The sequence below is a fragment of the Bos javanicus genome, chromosome 13 (assembly GCF_032452875.1).
Source record: "Bos javanicus breed banteng chromosome 13, ARS-OSU_banteng_1.0, whole genome shotgun sequence".
NCBI lineage: Eukaryota > Metazoa > Chordata > Mammalia > Artiodactyla > Bovidae > Bos > Bos javanicus.
Genome location: NC_083880.1, coordinates 50,567,327 through 50,592,549, shown reverse-complemented (window position 1 = coordinate 50,592,549; position 25,223 = coordinate 50,567,327). Strand labels below are relative to the sequence as shown.

General features: G+C 40.5%; 1 pseudogene; it reads left to right on the top strand.

Annotated features, from left to right (window-relative positions):
• The first annotated feature begins 3,797 nt into the window (after positions 1–3,797).
• LOC133258852 (proheparin-binding EGF-like growth factor) lies at positions 3,798–5,006 on the top strand (annotated as a pseudogene).
• Positions 5,007–25,223: the final 20,217 nt, after the last annotated feature.

The following is a 25,223-nucleotide window of genomic DNA, read 5'->3' as shown; positions in this document are numbered from 1 at the left end:
GTCAACATGAATTTTACCATGAAAAAACTTAGAACACGCACAGGAATAATAGAACTGTTACTGAGTTCAAACTCGTTCTGCTCACTAAATCCAAACTTGTTCTGATCACTGGGAGACAAGTTGTTGGGACAAGAATAATGACTTTATTCAGAAAGCCAGCAGACCAAGAAAATGGCAGATTCATGTCCTAGAAAACTATCTTACCTGAGTTAGAATTGGCTTCTTTTGTGTTTAAGGGGGAGGGGGATGTGGTTAGTTGTTGCAGACTTCTTGGTGTCAGAAACTTGCATCTGTCTGCATAGATGAGGTCATGATATTCTTGAAAACCTTTAATTAGATAAATATTATTTTCTATGCTACAAATTTTTATCTCTATCTGAATGGAAGAATGTTATACTTTAAAGGTCAGAACTTTGAAAATAGGCTCTTTTGTGTATTTCAGGCTATAGGCAAAATTCTTTTACAAAAGTACAGAGTCAACATGTCCAGGCAACAGAGCACAAAGGTTAAAGTAAAAGAAACAGATCCAACATGGAATCACGTTTCTTCTTCCCTATTACAAAACTACAGATGAAGGATAAATGGAACTTTCTAAGATCAAGAAAGAAATCAGGAGCAAATAGTCCCAAGAGTAACTTCACTTGTAGTAAGAAAAAAAAAAAAAAAAACTTTCAGCTTTCACTGAAAACCAACCTCAGGGGTTTTTGTTGTGGTTTGCAGTGGGTTTTTTTCCCTACTGTGTAGTTAAAATCACCTGAAAGAGAAGGGCCCAAGTGGCTGTTTTCTGGTCAGCTTGAAGGGACAAGTGGAAATTTTGTTACTGTTGGTCAGTCATTTGCGTTCAACTCTTGGCAACCACGTGGACTAAAGCGCACCAGACTTCCCTGTCCTTCACTATCTCCCAGAGTTTGCTCAGACTTATGTTCATTGTGTTGATGAAGCCATCCAAACATCTCATCTTCTGAAGCCCCATTCTCCCCTGTCCCTTAATCTTTCCCAGCACCAGGGTCTTTTCCAGTGAGTTAGCTCTTTGCATCAGGTGGCCAAAGGACTGGAGGTTCAGCTTCAGCGTCAGTACTTCCAATGAATATTCAGGTTTGATTTCCTTTAGTATTGACTGATCTCCTTGCTGTCCAAAGGACTCTTAAAAGTCTTCTCAAGCACCACAGTTCAAAATCTTCATTTCTTAGGCATTCAACCTTCTTTATGGTCCAACTCTGACATCCATATACGACTTTGCTATACTGACCTTTGTTGGAAAAGTGATCGCTCTGCTTTTTAATTTAGTGACTAGTTTTGTCAGCGTTACTGACAAAGCTATACTGACTAGCTTTCCTTCCAAGGAGCAACTGTCTTTTAATTTCATGGCTGAAGTCACCATCCACAGGGATTTTGGAGCCCAAGAAAATAAAATCTATCACTGTTTCCACTTTTTTCCCCATGTATTTGCCATGAAGTGATGGAACTGGATGCCAGGATCTCCGTTTTTTGAGTGTAGAGCTTTAAGCCAGCTTTTTCATTCTCTTTCACCCAGATCAAGAGATGCTCTAGTTTGTTTTCACTTTCTGTCTTTACAGTGGTATCATCTGCATATCTGAGGTTGTTGATATTTCTCCCAGAAATCTTGATTTCAGCTTGTGATTCATCCAGCCCAGCATTTGGCATGATGGACTCTGCATATAAATTAAATAAGCAGAGTGACGATATACAGCCTTGATGAATTCCTTTCTCAATTTTGAACCAGTCCATTGTTCTGTATCCAGTTCTGACTATTGCTTTTTGACCTGTATAGAGGTTTCTCAAGAGCAGGTTAGGTAGTCTAGTATTCCCATCTCTTTCAGAATTTTCCACAGATTTTTGTGACCCACACAGTCAAAGACTTTAGCGTAGTCAATGAAACAGAAAAATTTCTGGAATTCCCTTGCTTTCTCTATGATCCAGTGGATGTTGGCAATTTGATCTTTGGTACCTCTGCCTTTTCTATATCCAGATTGAATATCTAGAAGTTCTTGGTTCATGTACTGCTGAAGCCTAGCTTTAAGAATTTTGAGAATTACCTTGCTAGCATGTGAAATTAGCTCATATATACCATAGTTTGAATCTTCTTTGTCATTACTCTTGTTTGGTTTTGGAATGACCTTTGTGGCCACTGTTGAGTTTTCTAAATTTGTTGACATATTGAGTGCAGCACTTTAACAGCATCAGCTTTTAGGATTTTAAACAGCTCAGCTGGAATTTCATCACCATCACTAGCTTTGTTTATAGCAATGCTTCCTAAAGCCCACTTGTCTTCACATTCCATTATGTCTGGTTCTAGGTGAATGATCATACCATCATGCTTATCTGGGTCATTAAGACTTTTTTTGTGTAGTTCTGTGTATTCTTGCCACCTCTTCCATCTTTTTAGTTTCTTTTATGTCTTTGCCATGTCTGTCCTTTATTAATCATCCTTGCATAAAATGTTTCCTCAGTATCACCAATTTTCTTGAAGAGATCGCTAGTCTTTCCCATTCTATCATTTTCCTCTATGTCTTTGCATTGTTCACATAGAAGCCCTTTAAAAAAATCTCTCCTTGCTATTCTGTGGAACTCTGCCTTCAGTTGTGTATATCTTTCCCTTTCTCCTTTGCCTTTTGCTTGTCTTCTTCCCTTAACTGTTTGTGAGGCCTCCTCAAACAACCATTTGCCTTTTTGCATTTATTTTTCTTGGGATGGTTTTGGCCACTGCCTCTTGTAAAATGTTATGAACCTCTGTCCATAGTTCTTCAGGCATTCTGTCTACCAGATCTAATCTCTTGATTCTACTCACTACCCCCACCGTATAATCATAAGGGAATTAATTTAGGTCATACCTGAATGGCCAAGTGGTTTTTCCTACTTTCTCCAATTTAAGCCTGAATCTTGCAACAATGAGCTGATGATCAGAGCCACAGTCAGTTCCAGGTCTTGTTTTTTGCTGACTGTATAGAACTTCTCCATCTTCAGCTGCAAAGAATATAATCAATCTGATTTCGGTATTGACCATCTGGTGATTTCCATGTTTACAGTCATCTGTTTTACTGTTGGAAGTATGTGTTTGCTATGACCAGTGTGTTCTCTTAACAAAACTGTGTTAGTCTTTGCAGTGCTTCATTTGGGAGCTCAAAAACTTTTAGAAGATACAACTTTATAGAGGAAGGAAATCTAGAAAGTAAAGCAGCTAGAGTTGAGAGATCAGTGATTCAAATTTGAAGGCAAATGGAAAAGTACTGTGTATGGCTTGGTTTGGGAAAGATAAATGTGCATTCTCTCCCAGAGCTTAAGCCTAACTGTAGACTGAGAGTGTTCAACTTTCTACCTTTAGGCCACATGTTTCCTATAAACCTGAGACTCCAACATTCAATTATCCATTTGGCATTTCTACTTGGATGTCTCATAAGCATTTCAAGGTTACTATGGCCTAAACATTGCCCTTAGCTTCCTCCTCTAGCCTGGCTCGCCTCAGTTTTTTTCCATCTTTGTAAATGGTACTACCATTGATTCAGTTACTGAAGCCAGAAAACTGCAAGTCGACTGCAGCTGGCTCTCTTGCTTGAGGCACTAGGGCTCTGGCGGTCGGACTGACGGAGTGAATAGAGAGACGCCCAGCGGCCGCGAGCTCCGCGCAAATCCCAGGCAGACTTGCACCCAGAGGCCGGCAGCCGACCGTGCCCGCCGGGATCTCCAGAGCTTCTCCTGCCCGGCTCCCGTGCCAGCGTCCGGTGGCCGCCGTCCTGCAAAGTGATTGGTGCCTCGCCTCCTCCGCCGAGTCCGGGACCATGAAGCTGCTGCCGTAGGTGGTGCTGAAGCTCTTTCTTGCTGCAGTGCTTTCGGCGTTGGTGACTGGCGAGAGCCTGGAGCGGCTTTGGAGAGTCCTGGCTGCTGGAGCCAGCAATCTGGACTCCCCTACTCAATCTACGGACCAGCTGCTGCCCGTGGGAGGTGACCAAGGCTGGGAAGTCCTGGACTTGGAAGAGGCAAACCTGGACCTTTTCAGAGCTGCTTTCTCCTCCAAGCCACAAGCTCTGGCCACACCCAGCAAGGAGGAGGGAAGAAGAGAAACCCATGTCTTCGGAGATACAAGGACTTCTGCATCCACGGAGAATGCAAATACGTGAAGGAGCTCCGGGTTCCAACCTGCATCTGCTACCCAGGTTATTATGGAGAGAGGTGCCATGGGCTGAGCCTCCCAGTGAAAAATCGCTTATATACATACGTGCGATCACACAACCATCCTGGTTGTGGTGGCTGTGGTGCTGTCATCCGTCTGTCTGCTGGTCATCATGCGGCTTCTCATGTTTTGGTACTACAGGAGAGGAGGTTATGACGTGGAAAATGAAGAGAAAGTGAAGTTGGGTGTGACTACGTCCCACTGAGAGGAACCTGTGCTCAAGGAATCAACTGGGGACTGCTACCTCTGAGAAGATACAAGTTGATCACAGATTCTCCAGAGGGGAAGGACTTCACAACTAGCCATGAAGATTCCTTCATCCCCAGTTGCCATCTAGATTGGGCCTCCCATAATTGCTTTGCCAAAATACCAGAGCTTTCAAGTGCCAAACAGAATATGTCCAGTGGGATCTGGGTCAGAACAAAGCAAAAGTGAGGGACCTTCGTGTCCTGATTCTCCTGCACCAAGCCCTACTTACCCCCATACGTTTGCTTGAACACTTCTCTTCTGGATTAAAAATGCCAGTTAAATTCCATATGCTCCAGGATCTTTGACTGAAAAAAAAAAAACAGAAGGAGAGGAAGAAAGAAAGATTTGGGGACTGGAAGAAAGTAACAAAGATCGAGAAGCCATGTACTCAAGTCACCACCAAGGGATCTGCCATTTGGACCCTCCAGCGCTGGATTTGATGGGTTAACTGTGAAATACCATAGACCTGAGAACTCTGAATTTTGGGACTTCTACCCAGATGGAAAAATAACAACTGTTTTTGTTTGTTTGTTTGCAAAATGCCTCTTAAATTATATATTTATTTTATTCTAAAAAAAAAATCATTAGCAAGTCCTGTCAATTCGCTCTCAAAAATGTACCTCAATTCCATCTATTTTTCTCAATCTTGAGAACTCCTGTTCTATCAATATCACCTTCATGTTTTACCCAAACTTCTCAATAGCCTACAGATTGGTTTCATCATTTTTTGGGTGCCCCTATGATTTATTTGCCATCACAGCCAGAAGGATTAAAACAACAACAAAACCAACAACAACTTATGTCAGTTTTCTGCTTATGTTCACTGTTCTTAGGATAAAAACTATGCTGTTAGTCATGAATTATATGTGCCTGTATAATCTGGCTCATTCTCCTCCACATCAGCAGCTACTTTTTCACCTTTAAAATATCTAGGTTTAACATCTTTTCAAGTCTCAAAACACAGCCACTTCTTTGCTTTTTCTCTATATGGAATATTTTTTTCCCATCAGATCTCACTATGGTTTGCCTCTATTATCAGTCCTGTGCTTAAATTCCTCTTCATCAAAATGTCTTTGTCATGACTACCTTGTGGAAACTCAGACATTTCTCTCATTCTGTACCACGACACCCTTTGATTTTCCTTGTAGCTTAATGTTAGTCAGTTATTGTCTAGATATTGATTAATTTAACTGTGAATAGCCAGTGTTGTCCACTTGAATCTGAGCTTTCAGAAGATGGCCTTGAGACAGGAGATAAATTGGCCCCAGACTGAGCAGCTGGAGTTCATCCCTTGTGGACAGAGCAAGATAATAAAGGAGGCTAGGTCCTGCCCAGATAAAATATAAAGACCACATGTTTCTCATTCTTTAAGTCAAGTTCCTTGGAGGTCAAAAGGGGAATAATGTTAATATACCCATAGATCTCTTTGCTGGAATCCATCTTGGTTGAGAAATGCACACACACACATGGGGGGATCCAGAGATATACCAAAAACAGATTCAGAACCAGGCAGTCAAAATGATTGGCCAAAGGAAACCTGAAAGAAAGGCTCCATATAAGTGATTTAAACTGACAAGAGGGCACGACTCTCTGAGTCTGCCCATGTGTCCATCCACATGTACTGTACTTTTTTACTTCTAATAAACACTTCACTTGTTTCACTACTTTCTGTTTTTGTGGGAATTCTTTCTGTAAAGCCAAAGGGCCAGGGCCTTGTCATTGACCACTGGTCTAGTAGCTAGGATTCAGTATTCTTACCATTGTGGTCCAAACTCAATCTCTGGTCAGGAACCAAAACCCTGCTTCAAGCTGCTGCAGGCCGAGACCACCCGAGATCAGACTTTAACTTCTTGTGGGATCCACTGCCCCTACACAGGGCTAGCACATAATGGGCATTTGCTATGTCTTTGTTGATGCATAGATTTGTGGGCTTAAGCCTCAGCCAGTGGGAGAAACAAACATATTTTTGACCATATCAAGATAACAGGAGGGAGAGTAAAAGCTTCAGGAGTGACGACTTTGAAAATCACTCTCTACTGAATGCATAACCTTTAAAGACTTTGAAGAAAAAAATCTCACTAATCTATTGTCATACCTTTATCTGTATAAGATTCACTTATTGAAATGGGTTCCAGATTAGTAGTGACAGCTATTTTTCTGGCATTTTCCCAGAGGAATTCTTGATTCACATTCTGCTCCTGAAACCTATGGGTAAAATACACACCCTTCTACTAAACCCCTGCATGTATAATAAGGAAAAAGAAATCTGACTCCATATTAGATCTCTTCCTTTTACTTTAAACTTTGTGCTCTGTTGCCTGTGCTTAGTCATTCTGACTCTGCATCTTTTATAAAAGAATGTTGCCTGTAGCCTGAAGTATACAGGACAACTTATTCTCAGGGCTCTGACCTTTAAGAGCCCATTCATAAAGAGATAAAAAGCTGCAGAACAGAGAATAGCTTTTGTCTTGTTGGAGGTTTATGAGACACATGTGGACATGAGCCGACCTTTGTGGACAGTTGCAAGAACAAAGGAATCTGACACCCAAGAAGTTTGCAGCAACAAAGCACTTATGTCCAGTCCCTCTCCTTGCCTTTAAAAGGGCTTCGCTGAAAACCTTTGGGGAGTTAGGAACCTTTAGCCCATGAGCCAGGTATCTCTTTGTATAGCCTTGTAATAAAACTTTCTCTGCTCCAAACTTTGATATTTTGGTTTGTTTGACCTTACTGTGCATTGGGCACAAGAACTTATGTTCAGTAATATTTTTATTAAGATTTGTTTCAAAAATATTTTTGATTCAAGAAGAGATTTATTTCCTCATAACCTACAGTTCAGTTCAGTTCAGTCGCTCAGTCGTGTCCGACTCTTTGCGACCCCATGAATTGCACCACGCCAGGCCTCCCTGTCCATCACCAACTCCCGGAGTTCACTGAGACTCACGTCCATCGAGTCAGTGATGCCATCCAGCCATCTCATCCTCTGTCATCCCCTTCTCCTCCTGCCCCCAATCCTTCCCAGCATCAGAGTCTTTTCCAATGAGTCAACTCTTCGCATGAGGTGGCCAAAGTACTGGAGTTTCAGCTTCAGCATCATTCCTTCCAAAGAAATCCCAGGGCTGATCTCCTTCAGAATGGACTGGTTGGATCTCCTTGCAGTCCAAGGGACTCTCAAGAGTCTTCTCCAACACCACAGTTCAAAAGCATCAATTCTTCAGTGCTCAGCTTTCTTCACAGTCCAACTCTCACATCTATACATGACCATAGGAAAAACCATAGCCTTGACTAGATGGACCTTTGTTGGCAATGTAATGTCTCTGCTTTTCAATATGCTATCTAGGTTGGTCATAACTTTCCTTCCAAGGAGTAAGCGTCTTTTAATTTCATGGCTGCAGTCACCATCTGCAGTGATTTTGGAGCCCCCCAAAAATAAAGTCTGACACTGTTTCCACTGTTTCCCCATCTATTTCCCATGAAGTGATGGGACCGGATGCCATGATCTTTGTTTTCTGAATGTTGAGCTTTAAGCCAACTTTTTCACTCTCCACTTTCACTTTCATCAAGAGGCTTTTGAGTTCCTCTTCACTTTCTGCCATAAGGGTGGTGTCATCTTCATAGCTGAGGTTATTGATATTTCTCCTGGCAATCTTGATTCCAGCTTGTGCTTCTTCCAGTCCAGCGTTTCTCATGATGTACTCTGCATATAAGTTAAATAAGCAGGGTGACAATATACAGCCTTGACGTACTCCTTTTCCTATTTGGAACCAGTCTATTATTCCATGTCCAGTTCTAACTGTTGCTTCCTGACCTGCATATAGGTTTCTCAAGAGGCAGGTCAGGTGGTCTGGTATTTGCATCTCCTTCAGAATTTCCCACAGTTTATTGTGATCCACACAGGCAAAGGCTTTGGCATAGTGAATAAAGCAGAAATAGATGTTTTTCTGGAACTCTCTTGCTTTTTCCATGATCCAGCGGATGTTGGCAATTTGATCTCTGGTTCCTCTGCCTTTTCTAAAACCAGCTTGAACATCAGGAAGTTCACAGTTCACATATTGCTGAAGCCTGGCTTGGAGAATTTTGAGCATTACTTTACTAGCGTGTGAGATGAGTGCAATTGTGTGGTAGTTTGAGTATTCTTTGGCATTGCCTTTCTTTGGGATTGGAATGAAAACTGACCCTTTCCAGTCCTGTGGCCACTGCTGAGTTTTCCAAATTTGCTGGCATATTGCATGCAGCACTTTCACAGCATCATCTTTCAGGATCTGAAATAGCTCCACTGGAATTCCATCACCTCCACTAGCTTTGTTCGTAGTGATGCTTTCTAAGGCCCACTTGACTTCACATTCCAGGATGTCTGGCTCTAGGTCAGTGATCACACCATCATGATTATCTGGGTCATGAAGGTCTTTTTTGTACAGTTCTTCTGTGTATTCTTGCCATCTCTTCTTAATATCTTCTGCTTCTGTTAAGTCCATACCATTTCTGTCCTTTATCGAGCCCATCTTTGCATGAAATGTTCCCTTGGTATCTCTAATTTTCTTGAAGAGATCACTAGTCTTTCCCATTCTATTGTTTTCCTCTATTTCTTTGCATGGATTGCTGAAGAAGGCTTTCTTATCTGTTCTTGCTATTCTTTGGAACTCTGCATTCAGATGCTTATATCTTTCCTTTTCTCCTTTGCTTTTTGCTTCTCTTCTTTTCACAGCTATTTGTAAGGCCTCCCCAGACAGCCATTTTGCTTTTTTGCATTTCTTTTCCATGGGGATGGTCTTGATCCCTGTGTCCTGTACAATGTCACGAACCTCCGTCCATAGTTCATCAGGCACTCTATCTATTAGATCTAGGCCCTTAAATCTATTTCTCACTTCCACTGTATAATCAAAATGGATTTGATTTAGGTCATACCTGAATGGTCTAGTGGTTTTCCCTACTTTCTTCAATTTAAGTCTGAATTTGGCAATAAGGAGTTCATGGTTTGAGCCACAGTCAGCTCCTGGTCTTGTTTTTGCTGACTGTATAGAGCTTCTCCATCTTTGGCTGCAAAGAATATAATCAATCTGATTTTGGTGTTGACTATCTGGTGATGTCCATGTATAGAGTCTTCTCTTGTGTTGTTGGAAGAGGGTGTTTGTTTTGACCAGTGCATTTTCTTGGCAAAACTCTATTAGTTTTTGCCCTGCTTCATTCTGTATTCCAAGGCCAAATCTGCTTGTTACTCCAGGTGTTTCTTGACTTCCTACTTTTGCATTCCAGTCCCCTATAATGAAAAGGACATCTTTTTTGGGTGTTAGTTCTAAAAGGTCTTGTAGGTCTTCATAGAACCGTTCAACTTCAGCTTCTTCAGCGTTACTGGTGGGGGAATAGACTTGGATTACTGTGATATTGAATTATTTGCCTTGGAAATGAACAGAGATCATTCTGTCATTTTTGAGATTGCATCCAATTACTGCATTATGGACTCTTTTGTTGACCATGATGGCCACTCCATTTCTTCTGAGGGATTCCTGCCCACAGTAGTAGATATAATGGTCATCTGAGTTAAATTCACCCATTCCACTCCATTTTAGTTTGCTGATTTCTAGAATGTTGACATTCACTCTTGCCATCTCTTGTTTGACGACTTCCAGTTTGCCTTGATTCATGGACCTGACATTCCAGGTTCCTATGCAATATTTCTCTTTACAGCATCAGACCTTGCTTCTATCACCAGTCACATCCACAGCTGGGTATTCTTTTTGCTTTGACTCCATCCCTTCATTCTTTCTGGAGTTATTTCTCCACTGATCTCCAGTAGCATATTGGGTACCTACTGACCTGGGGAGTTCCTCTTTCAGTATCCTATCATTTTGCCTTTTCATACTGTTCATGGGGTTCTCAAGGCAAGAATACTGAAGTGGTTTGCCATTCCCTTCTCCAGTGGACCACATTCTGTCAGATCTCTCCACCATGACCCACCCATCTTGGGTTGCCCCATGGGCATGGCTTAGTTTCATTGAGTTAGACAAGGCTGTTGTCCTAGTGTGATTAGATTGACTAGTTTTCTGTGAGTATGGTTTCACTGTGTCTGCCCTCTGATGCCCTCTTGCAACACCAACCATCTTACTTGGGTTTCTCTTACCTTGGGCCTGGGGTATCTCTTCACAGCTGCTCCAGCAAGGCCCAGCCGCTGCTCCTTACCTTGGATGAGGGGTATCTCCTCATTGCCGCCCTTCCTGACCTTCAACGTGGGATAGCTCCTCTAGGCCCTCCTGTGCCTATGCAGCCAGGGCTCCTTGGACGTGGGGTTGGTACTCCTGGCTGCGGCCCCTGGCCTCGGGCGTGGGTGGCTCCTCCTGGTCGCCGCCCCTGGCCTCTGGTGTTGGGGTGTGGGGTAGCTACTCCCAGCCCTTGCCCTTGACCTCGGAGGCGGGGTAACTGCTCTCGTCGCCGCCCCTGATCTCAGACGCAGGGTAGCTCCTCTTGGCCACACCCTCTGACCTCTGACGTGGGGTAGCTCCTCTAGGCTGTTCCTGTGTCATTGCAACCTGGCACTCTCGGCCGCTGCCCCTCACCTCGAACGTGGGGTAACTCCTCTTGGCCGCCGCCCTTCCAGCATGGGGTCCTCCCGGCTTCTGCCCCTGACCCTACAGTAGGAAGCACTAATGTTTAGTGTGGTTTTCCAAACTTATTGTACTTGTTTTCTCCTCTAATGTTTTTTGTCGTAGATACCGGCCACCTATAGAATTGCTTATTGACAGCTTTATTTAAACAGATTCACTTTTGATTTGGTTACACTCCCATATATGAAAAAACAGAATCAATGGTCATAATAAGAATTTAATTAGCCTCCAATTAAAATAAATAAATTAAAAAAAGAATTTAAATTTTATAATTGAAAAAATACATTAAAAATTTCAGTATAATTATTTGTCTGCCTTCAATAATTATTTAATCCTTAGAAAAACATGGTTAAATTGCACATTAAAGCATGGGTTAAAATTCTAGGTCTTTCAAATCTGAGCTGGAGGAATTGGAACACATTTTTTTAGATTTCATTTCTTTAGTAGCAAAGCAGAAGTATATATATGTGTATATATACCTACATATATGAACACACAGGTGCAGATAGAAACAAACAAGTAGATAGGCAGGTAGGTAAGTATAGAAAGAAAGAAAGATAAATAGAAAGAAAGACAGATAGACTGATAGGCAGACAGACTCAGAAGAAGGGTTAGCTGGTGAAAGGAGAATTCAAAGTTAATACTTCTTTCTTGAATTTTGAGTCCTTCTTCTTGCCTAAGGCAGAGGACCTAATAGAAAAAAGATAAAAAGAAAGCAGAAAGAATGGAGGGAGGGAACAAGAAAGAGAGAGAAAGAAAAGGAACAAGAATGGGAGGAAAAAGAGAGAAAGAAAAGAAAAAGAGATAAAAAAGAAAGAAGGAAAAGAGAGAAAAAAGAAATAAAAAAGGAAAAGAGAGAGAAAGAGAGAAAGTAATCTTGCCATGCTTATGGAAAACACATTAACACACTCACGAAACGAAGAGATGCGTCAAAAACTCTTGGTGTGCAAATGTAAAAAAATACGACTTTATTCCTGACTTTAGAGGAAATGCTTTCAATTTTTCACCATTGAGGATAATGTTTGCTGTGGGTTTGTCATATATAGCTTTTATTATGTTGAGGTATGTTCCTTCTATTCCTGCTTTCTGGAGAGTTTTTATCATAAATGGGTGTTGAATTTTGTCAAAGGCTTTCTCTGCATCTATTGAGATAATCATATGGTTTTTATTTTTCAATTTGTTAATGTGGTGTATTACATTGATTGATTTGCGGATATTGAAGAATCCTTGCATCCCTGGGATAAAGCCCACTTGGTCATGGTGTATGATCTTTTTAATGTGTTGTTGGATTCTGATTGCTAGAATTTTGTTAAGGATTTTTGCATCTATGTTCATCAGTGATATTGGCCTGTAGTTTTCTTTTTTTGTGGGATCTTTGTCAGGTTTTGGTATTAGGGTGATGGTGGCCTTGTAGAATGAGTTTGGAAGTTTACCTTCCTCTGCAATTTTCTGGAAGAGTTTGAGCAGGATAGGTCTTAGCTCTTCTCTAAATTTTTGGTAGAATTCAGCTGTGAAGCCGTCTGGACCTGGGCTTTTGTTTGCTGGAAGATTTTTGATTACAGTTTCAATTTCCGTGCTTGTGATGGGTCTGTTAAGATTTTCTATTTCTTCCTGGTCCAGTTTTGGAAAGTTGTACTTTTCTAAGAATTTGTCCATTTCTTCCACGTTGACCATTTTATTGGCATATAATTGTTGATAGTAGTCTCTTATGATCCTTTGTATTTCTGTGTTGTCTGTTGTGATCTCTCCATTTTCATTTCTAATTTTATTGATTTGATTTTTCTCCCTTTGTTTCTTGATGAGTCTGGCTAATGGTTTGTCAATTTTATTTATCCTTTCAAAGAACCAGCTTTTGGTTTTGTTGATTTTTGCTATGGTCTCTTTTGTTTCTTTTGCATTTATTTCTGCTCTAATTTTTAAGATTTCTTTCCTTCTACTAACCCTGGGGTTCTTCATTTCTTCCTTTTCTAGTTGCTTTAGGTGTAGAGTTAGGTTATTTATTTGACTTTTTTCTTGTTTCTTGAGGTGTGCCTGTATTGCTATGAACTTTCCCCTTAGGACTGCTTTTACCGTGTCCCACAGGTTTTGGGTTGTTGTGTTTTCATTTTCATTCATTTCTATGCAAATTTTGATTTCTTTTTTGATTTCTTCTGTGATTTGTTGGTTATTCAGCAGCGTGTTGTTCAGCCTCCATATGTTGGAATTTTTAATCGTTTTTCTCCTGTAATTGAGATCTAACCTTACTGCATTGGCCCACTTTCACCATTACTATTCAACATAGTTTTGGAAGTTTTGGCCACAGCAATCAGAGCAGAAAAAGAAATAAAAGGAATCCAAATTGGAAAAGAAGAAGTAAAACTCTCACTATTTGCAGATGACATGATCCTCTACATAGAAAACCCTAAAGACTCCACCAGAAAATTACTAGAACTAATCAATCCTCAATCAAGTTGCAGGATATAAAATCAACACACAGAAATCCCTTGCATTCCTATACACTAATAATGAGAAAACAGAAAGAGAAATTAAGGAAACAATTCCATTCACCATTGCAACGGAAAGAATAAAATACTTAGGAATATATCTACCTAAAGAAACTAAAGACCTATATATAGGAAACTATAAAACACTGGTGAAAGAAATCAAAGAGGACACTAATAGATGGAGAAATATACCATGTTCATGGATTGGAAGAATCAATATAGTGAAAATGAGTATACTACCCAAAGCAATTTATAGATTCAATGCAATCACTATCAAGCTACAAACAGTATTCTTCACAGAGCTAGAACAAATAATTTCACAATTTGTATGGAAATACAAAAAACCTCAAATAGCCAAAGCGATCTTGAGAAAGAAGAATGGAACTGGAGGAATCAACCTACCTGACTTCAGGCTCTACTGCAAAGCCACAGTTATCAAGACAGTATGGTACTGGCACAAAGACAGAAATATAGATCAATGGAACAAAATAGAAAGCCCAGAGATAAATCCACGCACATATGGACACCTTATCTTTGACAAAGGAGGCAAGAATATACAATGGATTAAAGACAATCTCTTTAACAAGTGGTGCTGGGAAAACTGGTCAACCACTTGTAAAAGAATGGAACTAGAACACTTTCTAACACCATACACAAAAATAAACTCAAAATGGATTAAAGATCTAAACATAAGACCAGAAACTATAAAACTCCTAGAGGAGAACATAGGCAAAACACTCTCCGACATACATCACAGCAGGATCCTCTATGACCCACCTCCCAGAATATTGGAAATAAAAGCAAAAATAAACAAATGGGACCTAATTAACCTTAAAAGCTTCTGCACATCAAAGGAAACTATCAGCAACGTGAAAAGACAGCCTTCAGAATGGGAGAAAATAATAGCAAATGAAGCAACTGACAAACAACTAATCTCAAAAATATACAAGCAACTCCTACAGCTCAACTCCAGAAAAATAAATGACCCAATCAAAAAATGGGCCAAAGAACTAAATAGACATTTCTCCAAAGAAGACATACAGATGGCTAACAAACACATGAAAAGATGCTCAACATCACTCATTATCAGAGAAATGCAAATCAAGACCACTATGAGGTACCATTTCACACCAGTCAGAATGGCTGTGATCCAAAAGTCTACAAATAATAAATGTTGGAGAGGGTGTGGAGAAAAGGGAACCCTCTTACACTGTTGGTGGGAATGCAAACTAGTACAGCCACTATGGAGAACAGTGTGGAGATTCCTTAAAAAACTGGAACTAGAACTGCCTTATGATCCAGCAATCCCACTGTTGGGCATACACACTGAGGAAACCAGAAAGGAAAGAGACACGTGTACCCCAATGTTCATCGCAGCACTGTTTATAATAGCTAGGACATGGAAGCAACCTAGATGTCTGTCAGCAGATGAATGGATAAAGAAAGCAGTGGTACATATACACAATGGAGTATTACTCAGCCATTAAAAAGAATTCATTTGAATCAGTTCTAATGAGGTGGATGAAGCTGGAGCCTATTATACAGAGTGAAGTAAGCCAGAAGGAAAAACACCAATACAGTATACTAATGCATATATATGGAAGTTAGAAAGATGATAACAATAACCCTGTGTACGAGACAGCAAAAGAGACACTGATGTATGGAACAGTCTTATGGACTCTGTGGGAGAGGGAGAGGGTGGGAAGATTTGGGAGAATGGCATTGAAACATGTAAAATATCATGTATGAAACGAGATGCCAGTCCAGGTTCAATGCAGGATACTGGATGCTTGGGGCTAGTGCACTGGGACGACCCAGAGGGATGGTATGGGGAGGGAGGAGGGAGGAGGGTTCAGGATGGGGAGCACATGTATACCTGTGATGGACTCATTTTGATATTTGGCAAAACTAATACAATTATGTAAAGTTTAAAAATAAAATTAAATTAAAAAAATACGACTTTAAAAGTTGTATTTTCATTGTGGCTATTTACAATAGCAGCTTATTTTTTTTAAATTAAATTTATTTATTTTAATTGGAGGCTAATTACTTTACAATATTGTATTGGTTTTGCCATACATCAACTTATTAAAGTTGTTAATACTTACTATGGCTGCATCTGTTATATTTAGCAACAAGAGGGATATTCACCAAAATAGATACTCACAGAATAGAATGAGAGTCTTTTCACTACTCTGCTTCAATTTTGATTGAATTATTTTTCTCTGTCTTATGTTTGTGTTGCAAGCAAGCCTGGCTCTTAAGGCTTTGACTTTAAGACTTATTCAGTTAGTATCCTTACAACTCTAAGATGTGTCCCCAGCCTTGAACTAACTTAAACCTGGCTCGTGGTTCACAGTTAACTTTGTACATTCTACACAAAGCATTAGCTGGCTTTCTCAGCAGACTCTGTTGAATTCCCTTCCTGTTCCAATATTTTCATTTTACCTAGTATTATTTTTATTGAATGTGTAAAGTACTCTTTGCCAATGATGCAGTCTGCAAGGATGTGAGAAACTTTCTAATTCCATCTTGGGTAACTTTAGATCTACAAAGGACTTATGGTACAATAGACTTTCCCTGGATCCACAAAGCAATGATGAGTTTTTCATTAGAGTTATTTTCCCATGCTTGTAAATAAAAACTTTCTCAAACACATAGTCAACCAAAGATTCCTCTTTTTGCACTTATCTATTCTCTTCTCATTCTTCAAATTAAGCTGTGTTCCAAATTTCAATCTTATTGCCAAAATCTTGGCTCCATGAATATCTCAGTCTGGCAAATTACATTCGTCAGAGTGAACTGAATCTGAAAACCCTTCTAAATGACCTCTGAAAGAAAACAGCTCCTGGCAATTTAAAATGAATAATTTGTAATCATCATATATTGAATAAGACTTGTCATAATATTTATAAATAACCATAGAAACACATGACTAACAGGATCTACACAGATGCTTCCAAACCTCCTTTCAGCACCAAGGGAGTCACATAACACTTATAATCTGAAATGCCAGGTGATGGCAAATATTACTTACATGGAGATAGAGCAGCTAGACCTGCTGGAGTGAGTCCTCCAAAAGTTATTTTGCAAGCATTTGAGCCACATGCAAGCAGTCTTGATGACCCAGGACTGATGAAACCTCTGTCCAACCATGTCCACGTATTTGATAAAAGGTATTTCAGAAATGGCAGAAATAGAAATACTTTACAGTCTATCATCTAAGATAGTGGAGACAAAGTTCATACCTGGAATGAAGTCCTTCATTCAGGATCAAAACGAATTCAGTCAAGTCTCAGGTAGCAAACCAAGGTGCCATGTGAGCGTCATGTCAGCAGACAGCTGTAAAGCCAAGTGTTAGGGGGATTGACACTGTTTGAGAAAGTTATTTCTGCCTAATTAAGCTTGGTCTATGAAGTCACATTGGAAAATGCATTGTCCCATATCCCTTACCCAAAAGTGACTTCAGGAGGCTGGAAGTAAAATTTGTCCCTGGAATATAATGAATGCAAACTGTTTTTCCATGCTTTGAAGCATTAAAACCTGTGTGTATGTTTGTACCTTGACAACATCACACTGTCCCAACCTCTGTTTATTCAACACATTTCTATCAAACATTATATATCCTGGGTTCTAATCTAAGTATTGGAGATATGGTAGTCAAACATCGGATGACCCCAACTTAAATGTGAGAATGGCTTAAGTTAGTTGTTCGAAATAATTGCCCTTAATGACAAATGACACTACAGTGTTAGTAACAGATTACAGATTCAATCTCAGTCTAAATGTTAGTTTGGAAATACCTGCTTATGAATAAAGTGGCCAAGCTGGAATTCTTTGTTATCTTCTTATTTTAATCTTTTACAACAATGCGATTCTGTTTGAGGTTTATAGAATCATTTAGCCTTAGACAGGGCTTCCCTTGTAACTCAGCTGGTAAAGAATCTGCCTGCAATGTGGAAGACCTGGGTTCAATCCCTGGGTTGGGAAAATCCTCTGGAGAAGGGAAAGGCTACCCACTCCAGTATTCTGGCCTGGAGAATTCCATGGACTTTATAGTCCATGGGGTTGCAAAGAGTTGGACACAACTGAGCGACTTTCGGAGAAGGCGATGGCACCCCATTCCAGTACTCTTGCCTGGAAAATCCCATGAATGGAGGAGCCTGGTGGGCTACAGTCCATGGGGTTTCGAAGAGTTGGATACGACTGAGCGACTTCACTTTCACTTTTCACTTTCATGCATTGGAGAAGGAAATGGCAACCCACTCCAGTGTTCTTGCCTGGAGAATCCCAGGGACGGGGGAGCCTGGTGGGCTGCCATCTATGGGGTCACACAGAATCGGACATGACTGAAGCGAATTAGCAGCAGCAGCAGCAGAGCGACTTTCACTTCACTTCAGCCTTAGACAAAACCTCTGTATATTAAACTATAGTCAATTAAAGTTGAAAAACAATATATTTTCCTCGAGGTTAGGGGTAATGAATTTAATTTTTTTTTTTTTTTTTGGTGTTTAATAACACTGGGAAGACACTGAATACATTTTCAATAAAATTAAACAAAATGAATCATTTTGCTGCTTTGTTTCTTTTTTTATTATTATTTTATATTATTTTTTTAACTTTACAATATTGTATTGGTTTTGCCATGCATCAACATGCATCCACCACGGTTGTTTGGCACATATAAGGACTGTAACTTAGACACCAAATTGCTATTGCTCTTTCCTGTGTTGTTGTTGTTTAGTCACTAAGTTGTGTCCTACTCTTTTGTGACCCCCATGGGCTGTAGTCCACAGGCTCCTCTGTCCATGGGATTTCCCAGGCAAGAATACTGGAGTGAGTTGTTATTTTCTTCTCCAGGGGCTTTTTGTTATAGGATCTTTCAAAGACAGGGATAATACAGGCAAAATCCTTGTGTGTGTGTACTGAGAGTATGTTGTAGACATGATATTCTCTTACCTCTAAGTTCTTCAAAGGCAAAGATACTCTGATCGATACTCTGATATAAGCACAGTGCATGCAATTATCAAAATCTGGGAAATCAATATGTGCACAATAATATTATCTAATCTACAAACCTTCCAGTCTGGCCAATTGCTCGCTACACCCCCACCCCGCCCCACAATGCACACACATACACATGTTATTTTCCTGGACCAGGATCAATCTAAGATCCTATGCTGTCATGTCTCTCTAGTGATAGTTCATCTGGAATTATTTCAGACCCTGCTTAGTCCTCCATGATCCCAACATCCCTGGAGAGTACAGGATAGTCACCTTGCAATCAATGAAATCAACGCCCTGATTTTAGACATGTTTCCCCATAATCAAACTCAGGTTGTGTATTTATACCAGAAAATACTCATGGAAGCTTGGGCTTCAGGTCATAATCCAGCGACACAATTCATGTGAATCCAATCCAATTCCCTTCCAGTCTGAATACGCCTAACTTTGATGAAAGGAAAGTGGAAGGATTTGGGAGTCTAATTATTTGAGGAACTGGCTGAAAGACAGATGAACATCCGTCCACATTTGTCTCATCCAGTGGAACTTTAAATTTTTAAGGGGAGAATTATGTCCTGAACTGAGAAGAGGTCAACTTCATCTAAATTTTCTGGGTTTTCTTCTTTTTTTTCTTTTAATTATACATTACATTTTAGTGAAGTTTTAGATTTATGGGAAAGTTGAGGAGAGGAACTGAGCCCTGCCCCTCAGTTCAGTTCAGTCGCTCAGTTGTGTCTGACTCTTTGCGACAGCATGGATTGCAGCACCCCAGGCTTCCCTGTCCATCACCAACTCCCAAAAACTATTCAAAGTCATGTCCATCGCTTAGGTGATGCCATCCAACCATCTCATCCTCTGTCGTCCCCCTCTCCTCCTGCCCTCAATCTTTCCCAGCATCAGGGTCTTTTCAAATAAGTTGGTTCTTTGCATCAGTTCAGTTCAGTCGCTCAGTCGTGTCCAACACTTTGCCACCCCATGAACTGCAGCACGCCAGGCCTCCCTGTCCATCACCAACTCCCCAAGTCCATCCAAACCCATGTCCATCGAGTCAGTGATGTCATCCAGCCACCTCATCCTTTGTAGTCCCCTTCTCCTCCTGCCCTCAATCTTTCCCAGCATCAGGGTCTTTTCCAATGAGTCAGCTTTTCACATCAGGTGGCCAAAATATTGGAGTTTCAGCTTCAGTATCAGTCCTTCCAATGAACACCCAGGACCGATCTCCTTTAGGATGGACTGGTTGGATCTCCTTGCAGGCCAAAGGACTCTCAAGAGTCTTCTCCAACACCACAGTTCAAAAGCATCAATTCTTCAGCTCTCAGCTTTCTTTATAGTCCAACTCTCACATCCATACATGACTACTGGAAAAACCATAGCTTTTACTAGATGGACCTTTGTTGGCAAACTCTGCTTTTTAATATGCTGTCTAGGTAGGTCAAGGCTTTTCTTCCAAGGAGCAAGTGTCTTTCAATTTCATGACTGCAATCACCATCGGCAGTAATTTTGGAGCCCAAGAAAATAAAGTCTGTCACTGTTTCCATTGTTTCCCCATCTATTTGTCATGAAGTGATGGGACCAGATGCCATGATCTTAGTTTTCTGAATTGAGGGCAGGAGGATAGGGGGACGACAGAGGATGAGATGGTTGGATGGCATCACCTAAGCGATGGACGTGACTTTGAATAGTTTTTGGGAGTTGGTGATGGACAGGAAAGCCTGGGGTGCTGCAGTCCATGGTGTCACAAAGAGTCAGTTTTAAGCCAACTTTTTCACTCTTCTCTTTCACTTTCATCAAGAGGCCCTTTAGTTCTTCTTTGCTTTCTGCTATAAGGGTGGTATCATCTGCATATCTGAGGTTACTGATATTTCTTCTGGCAATCTTGATTCCAGCTTCTGCCTCATCCAGCCCGGCATTTTGCATGATGTACTTTGCATATAAGTTAAATAAGCAGGGTGACAATATACAGCCTTGACATACTCCTTTCCCAATTTGGAACCAGTCCATTGTTCCATGTCCAGTGCTAACTGTTGCTTCTTGACCTGTATAAAGATTTCTCAGGATGCAGGTAAGGTGGTCTGGTATTCCCATCTCTTTAAGAACTTTCCACAGTTTTGATCCACAGAGTCAAGGGCTTTGGTGTAGTAAATAAAGAAGAAATAGATGTTTTTCTGGAACTCTCTTGCTTTTCCAATGATCCAGTGGATGTTAAGAATTTGATCTCTGGTTCTTGTGCCTTTTCTAAATCCAGTTTGAACATCTGGAAGTTCACGTACTATTGAAGCCTGGCTTGGAGAATTTTGAGTATACTTTACTTGTGTGTGAGATGAATGCAGTTGTGCAGTAGTTTGAACATTCTTTGGCATTGCCTTTCTTTGGGATTGGAATGAAAACTGACCTTTTCTAGTCCTATGGCCACTGCTAAGTTTTCCAAATTTGCTGGCATACTGAGTGCAGCACTTTCACAACATCATCTTCTAGGATTTGAAATAGCTCAACTGGAATTCCATCACCTTCACTAGCTTTGTTCCTAGTGATGCTTCCTAAGGCCCACTTGACTTCACATTCCAGGATGTCTGGCTCTAGATGAGTGATCACACCATTGTGGTTATCTGGGTCATGAAGATCTTTTTTGTATAGTTCTTCTGTGTATTCTTGCCACCTCTTCTTAATATCTTCTGCTTCTGTTAGGTCCATACCATTTCTATCCTTTATTGTGCTCATCTTTGCATGAAATGTTCCCTTGGTATCTCTAATTTTCTTGAAGAGATCTCTAGTCTTTCCTATTCCTTTGTTTTCCTCTATTTTTTAAAATTGATCACTTAAGAAGGCTTTTTTATCTCTGCTTGTTATTCTTTGGAACTCAACATTCAAATGTGTGTATCTTTGCTTTTCTCCTTTGCCTTTCACTTCTCTTCTTTTCTCAGCTATTTGTAAGGCCTCCTTATACAACCGTCTTGCCTTTTTGCATTTCTTTTTCTTGGGGTTGGTCTTGATCACTGCCTCCTGTACATTATCATGAACCACTGTCCATAGTTCTTTAAGCACTCTGTCTACCAGATCTAATCCCTTGAATCTATTTGTCACTTCCATTGTATAATCATAAGGGATTTGATTTAGTTCATACCTGAATGGTCTAGTGGTTTTCCCTACTTTTTTCAATTTAAGTCTGAATTTGGCAATAAGGAGTTCATGATCTGAGCTCCAGTCAGCTCCCAGTCTTGTTTTTGCTGACTGTATAGAGCTTCTCCATCTTTGGCTGCAAAGAATATAATCAGTCTGATTTCGGTATTGACCATTGGGGATGTCCATGTGTAGAATCTTCTCTTGTATTGTTGGAAGAGGGCATTTGCTATGACCAGTGCATTCTCTTGGCAAAACTCTGTTAGCCTTTGACCTGTTTTATTTTGTACTCCAAGGCCAAATTTGCCTGTTACTCCAGGTAAATCTCTTGACTTCCTACTTCTGCATTCCAGTCCGCTATAGTGAAGAGGACATTTGGGGGGGGGGATGTTAGTTCTAACACACTGCCCCTCAATATGTGCAAGTGTGCTCAGATGCTTAGTCATATCTGACTCTTTGAGACCCCATGGACTGTAGCATGACTGGCTTCCCTGTCCATGGGATTCTCCAGGCAAGAATACTGGATGGGGGTGCCGTTTTCTCCTCCAGAGGATCTTCCAACCCAAGGATCAAACCCCCATATCTTACATATCCTGCCTGGCAGGCAGATTCTTTACCACTGGAATCTTCTGGGAAGCCCCCATATATGCACAGCTTCCTCCAATATAAAAACCATCCACACAAATGTTAGTTTGTTACCACTGGTGAATCTGCATTGATATATTATTATCATCCAGCATCCACAGTTCAGATTAAACTTCAATTCTGCTGTTACACATTCTATGAGTTTTGAGAAATGTAGGATAACATGTGTTGATCATTATGGTATCATACATATACTGTCCTAAAAACTCTCTGTGCTTTGTTTATTCATCTCTCTCTCCTACCAACACCTGGATACTACTGATGCTTTAATTGTTCCTATAGTTTTAACTTTTCCAGAAAGTTAATGTGTAGCCATACTGCATGCAGCCTTTCCAAATAGGCTTCTTGCACACACTAATATATATTTTAGGGTTCTTCCATTGGTTTTCATGGTTTGATAGCTCTTTTTCTTTTTAAAAACTGAATAAATAGTTCATTATCTGAATGTACCAGTTTATCCTATTACCTATTGAAGGACATCTTGGTTACTTTCATTTTTTGAAAACTATGAATAACACTACTATAAACATTCATGAGCAAGTCTTCATGTGGACACAAGTTTTTATTCATCTGAGAAAATACCAAGGAGTTCAATTGCTGAATTATCTGTTGTTCCATATCCTCCCCCCCACATCCTCCTCAGCATTTGGTTTTGTCATTGCTTTGGATTTTGGATATTCTAATATGTCTTTTGCCCTCTTAAAAATAATGTTGTTAGTTTTATCACTGCTGAATTTTGAGTTCTCTGGATCACTTAGTAACAGTCCTGTATCAGATGTTCAGTTCAGTTTAATCATTCAGTCGTGTCCAACTCTTTGTGACCTCATGAACCATAGCACACCAGGCCTCCCTATCCATCAACAACAGCCAGAGTCTACCTAAACCCATGTCCATGATGCCATCCAACCATCTCATCCTCTGTCGTCCCCTTCTCCTCCTGCTGTCAATCTTTCCCAGAATCAGGGTCTTTTCCAATGAGTCAGCTCTTCACATCAGGTGGCCAAAATATTGGAGTTTCAACTTCAGTATCAGTCCTTCCAATGAACACCCAGGACCGATCTCCTTTAGGATGGACTGGTTGGATCTCCTTGCAGTCCAAGGGACTCTCAAGAGTCTTCTCCAACACCACAGTTCAAAAGCATCAATTCTTTGGTGCTCAGCTTTCTTCACAGTCCAACTCTCACATCCATACATGACCACTGGAAAAACCATAGCCTTGACTAGACAGACCTTTGTTGGCAAAGTAATGTCTCTGCTTTTCAATATGCTATCTAGGTTAGTCATAACTTGCCTTCCAAGGAGTAAGCATCTTTTAATTTTATGGCTACAACCACCATCTGCAGTGATTTTGGAGCCCCCAAAAATTTTAAAGTCTGACACTGTTTCCACTGTTTCCCCATCTATTTCCCATGAAGTGATGGGACCAGATGCCATGATCTTAATTTTCTGAATGCTGAGCTTTAAGCCAACATTTTCACTCTCCTCTTTCTATTTATTTAATACTTTACAATATTGTATTGGTTTTGCCATACATCAACATCCATCTACCATGGGTGTATACGTGTTCCCCATCTTGAACCCCCCTCCCACCTCCCTCCCTATACCATCCCTCTGGGTCATCCCAGTGCACCAGCCCCAAGCTTCCTGTATCCTGCATCAAACTTGGACTGGCGATTCATTTTTGTATGGTATTATACATGTTTTAATGCCATTCTCCCAAATCATATCCCTCTTCTCCCACAGAGTCCAAAAGACTGTTCTATACATCTGTGTCTCTTTTGCTGTCTTGCATACAGGGTTGTCGTTACCATCTTTCTAAATTCCATATATATGCGTTAGTATACTGTACTGGTGTTTTTCTTTCTGGCTTACTTAACTCTGTAAAATAGGTTCCAGTTTCATCCATATTATTAGAACTGATTCAAATGTATTCTTTTTAATGGATCACTCTGCTCTTTCATCAAGAGGCTTTTTAGTTCCTCTTCACTTTCTGCCATAAGGGTGGTGTCATCTGCATATCTGAGATTATTCATATTTCTCCCGGCAATCTTGATTCCAGCTTGTGCTTCTTCCAGCCCAGCGTTTCTCATGATGTACTCTGCATATAAGTTAAATAAGCAGGGTGACAATACACAGCCTTGACATACTCCTTTTCCTATTTGGAACCAGTTTGTTGTTCCATGTCCAGTTCTAACTGTTGCTTCCTGACCTGCATATAGGTTTCTCAAGAGGCAGGTCAGGTGGTCTGATATTCGCATCTCCTTCAGAATTGTCCACAGTTTATTGTGATCCACACAGTCAAAGGCTTTGGCATAGTCAATATAGCAGAAATAGATATTTTTTTCTGAAACTCTCTTGCTTTTTTGATGATACAGTGGATGTTGGCAATTTGATCTCTAGTTCTTCTGCCTTTTCTAAATCCAGCTTAAACATCTGGAAGTTCACAGTTCACGTATTGATGAAGCCTGGCTTGGAGAATTTTAAGCATTACTTTACAAGTGTGTGAGATGAGTGCAATTGTGTTGTAGTTTGAGCATTCTTTGGCATTGCCTTTCTTTGGGATTGGAATGAAAACTGACCTTTTCCAGTCCTGTGTCCACTGCTGAGTTTTCCAAATTTGCTGGCATATTGAGTGCAGCACTTTCACAGCATCATCTTTTAGGCTTTGCAATAGCTCCACTGGAATTCCATCACCTCTACTAGCTTTGTTCATAGTGATGCTTTCTAAGGCCCACTTGACTTCACATTACAGGATGTCTGGCTCTAGGTGAGTGTGAGTGATCACACCTTCATGATTATCTGGGTCGTGAAGATCTTTTTTGTATAGTCCTTCTGTGTATTCTTGCCACCTCTTCTTAATATCTTCCGCTTCTGTTAGGTTCGTGCCAATTTTGTCCTTTATTGAGCCCATCTTTGCATGAAATTGTCCCTTGGTATCAG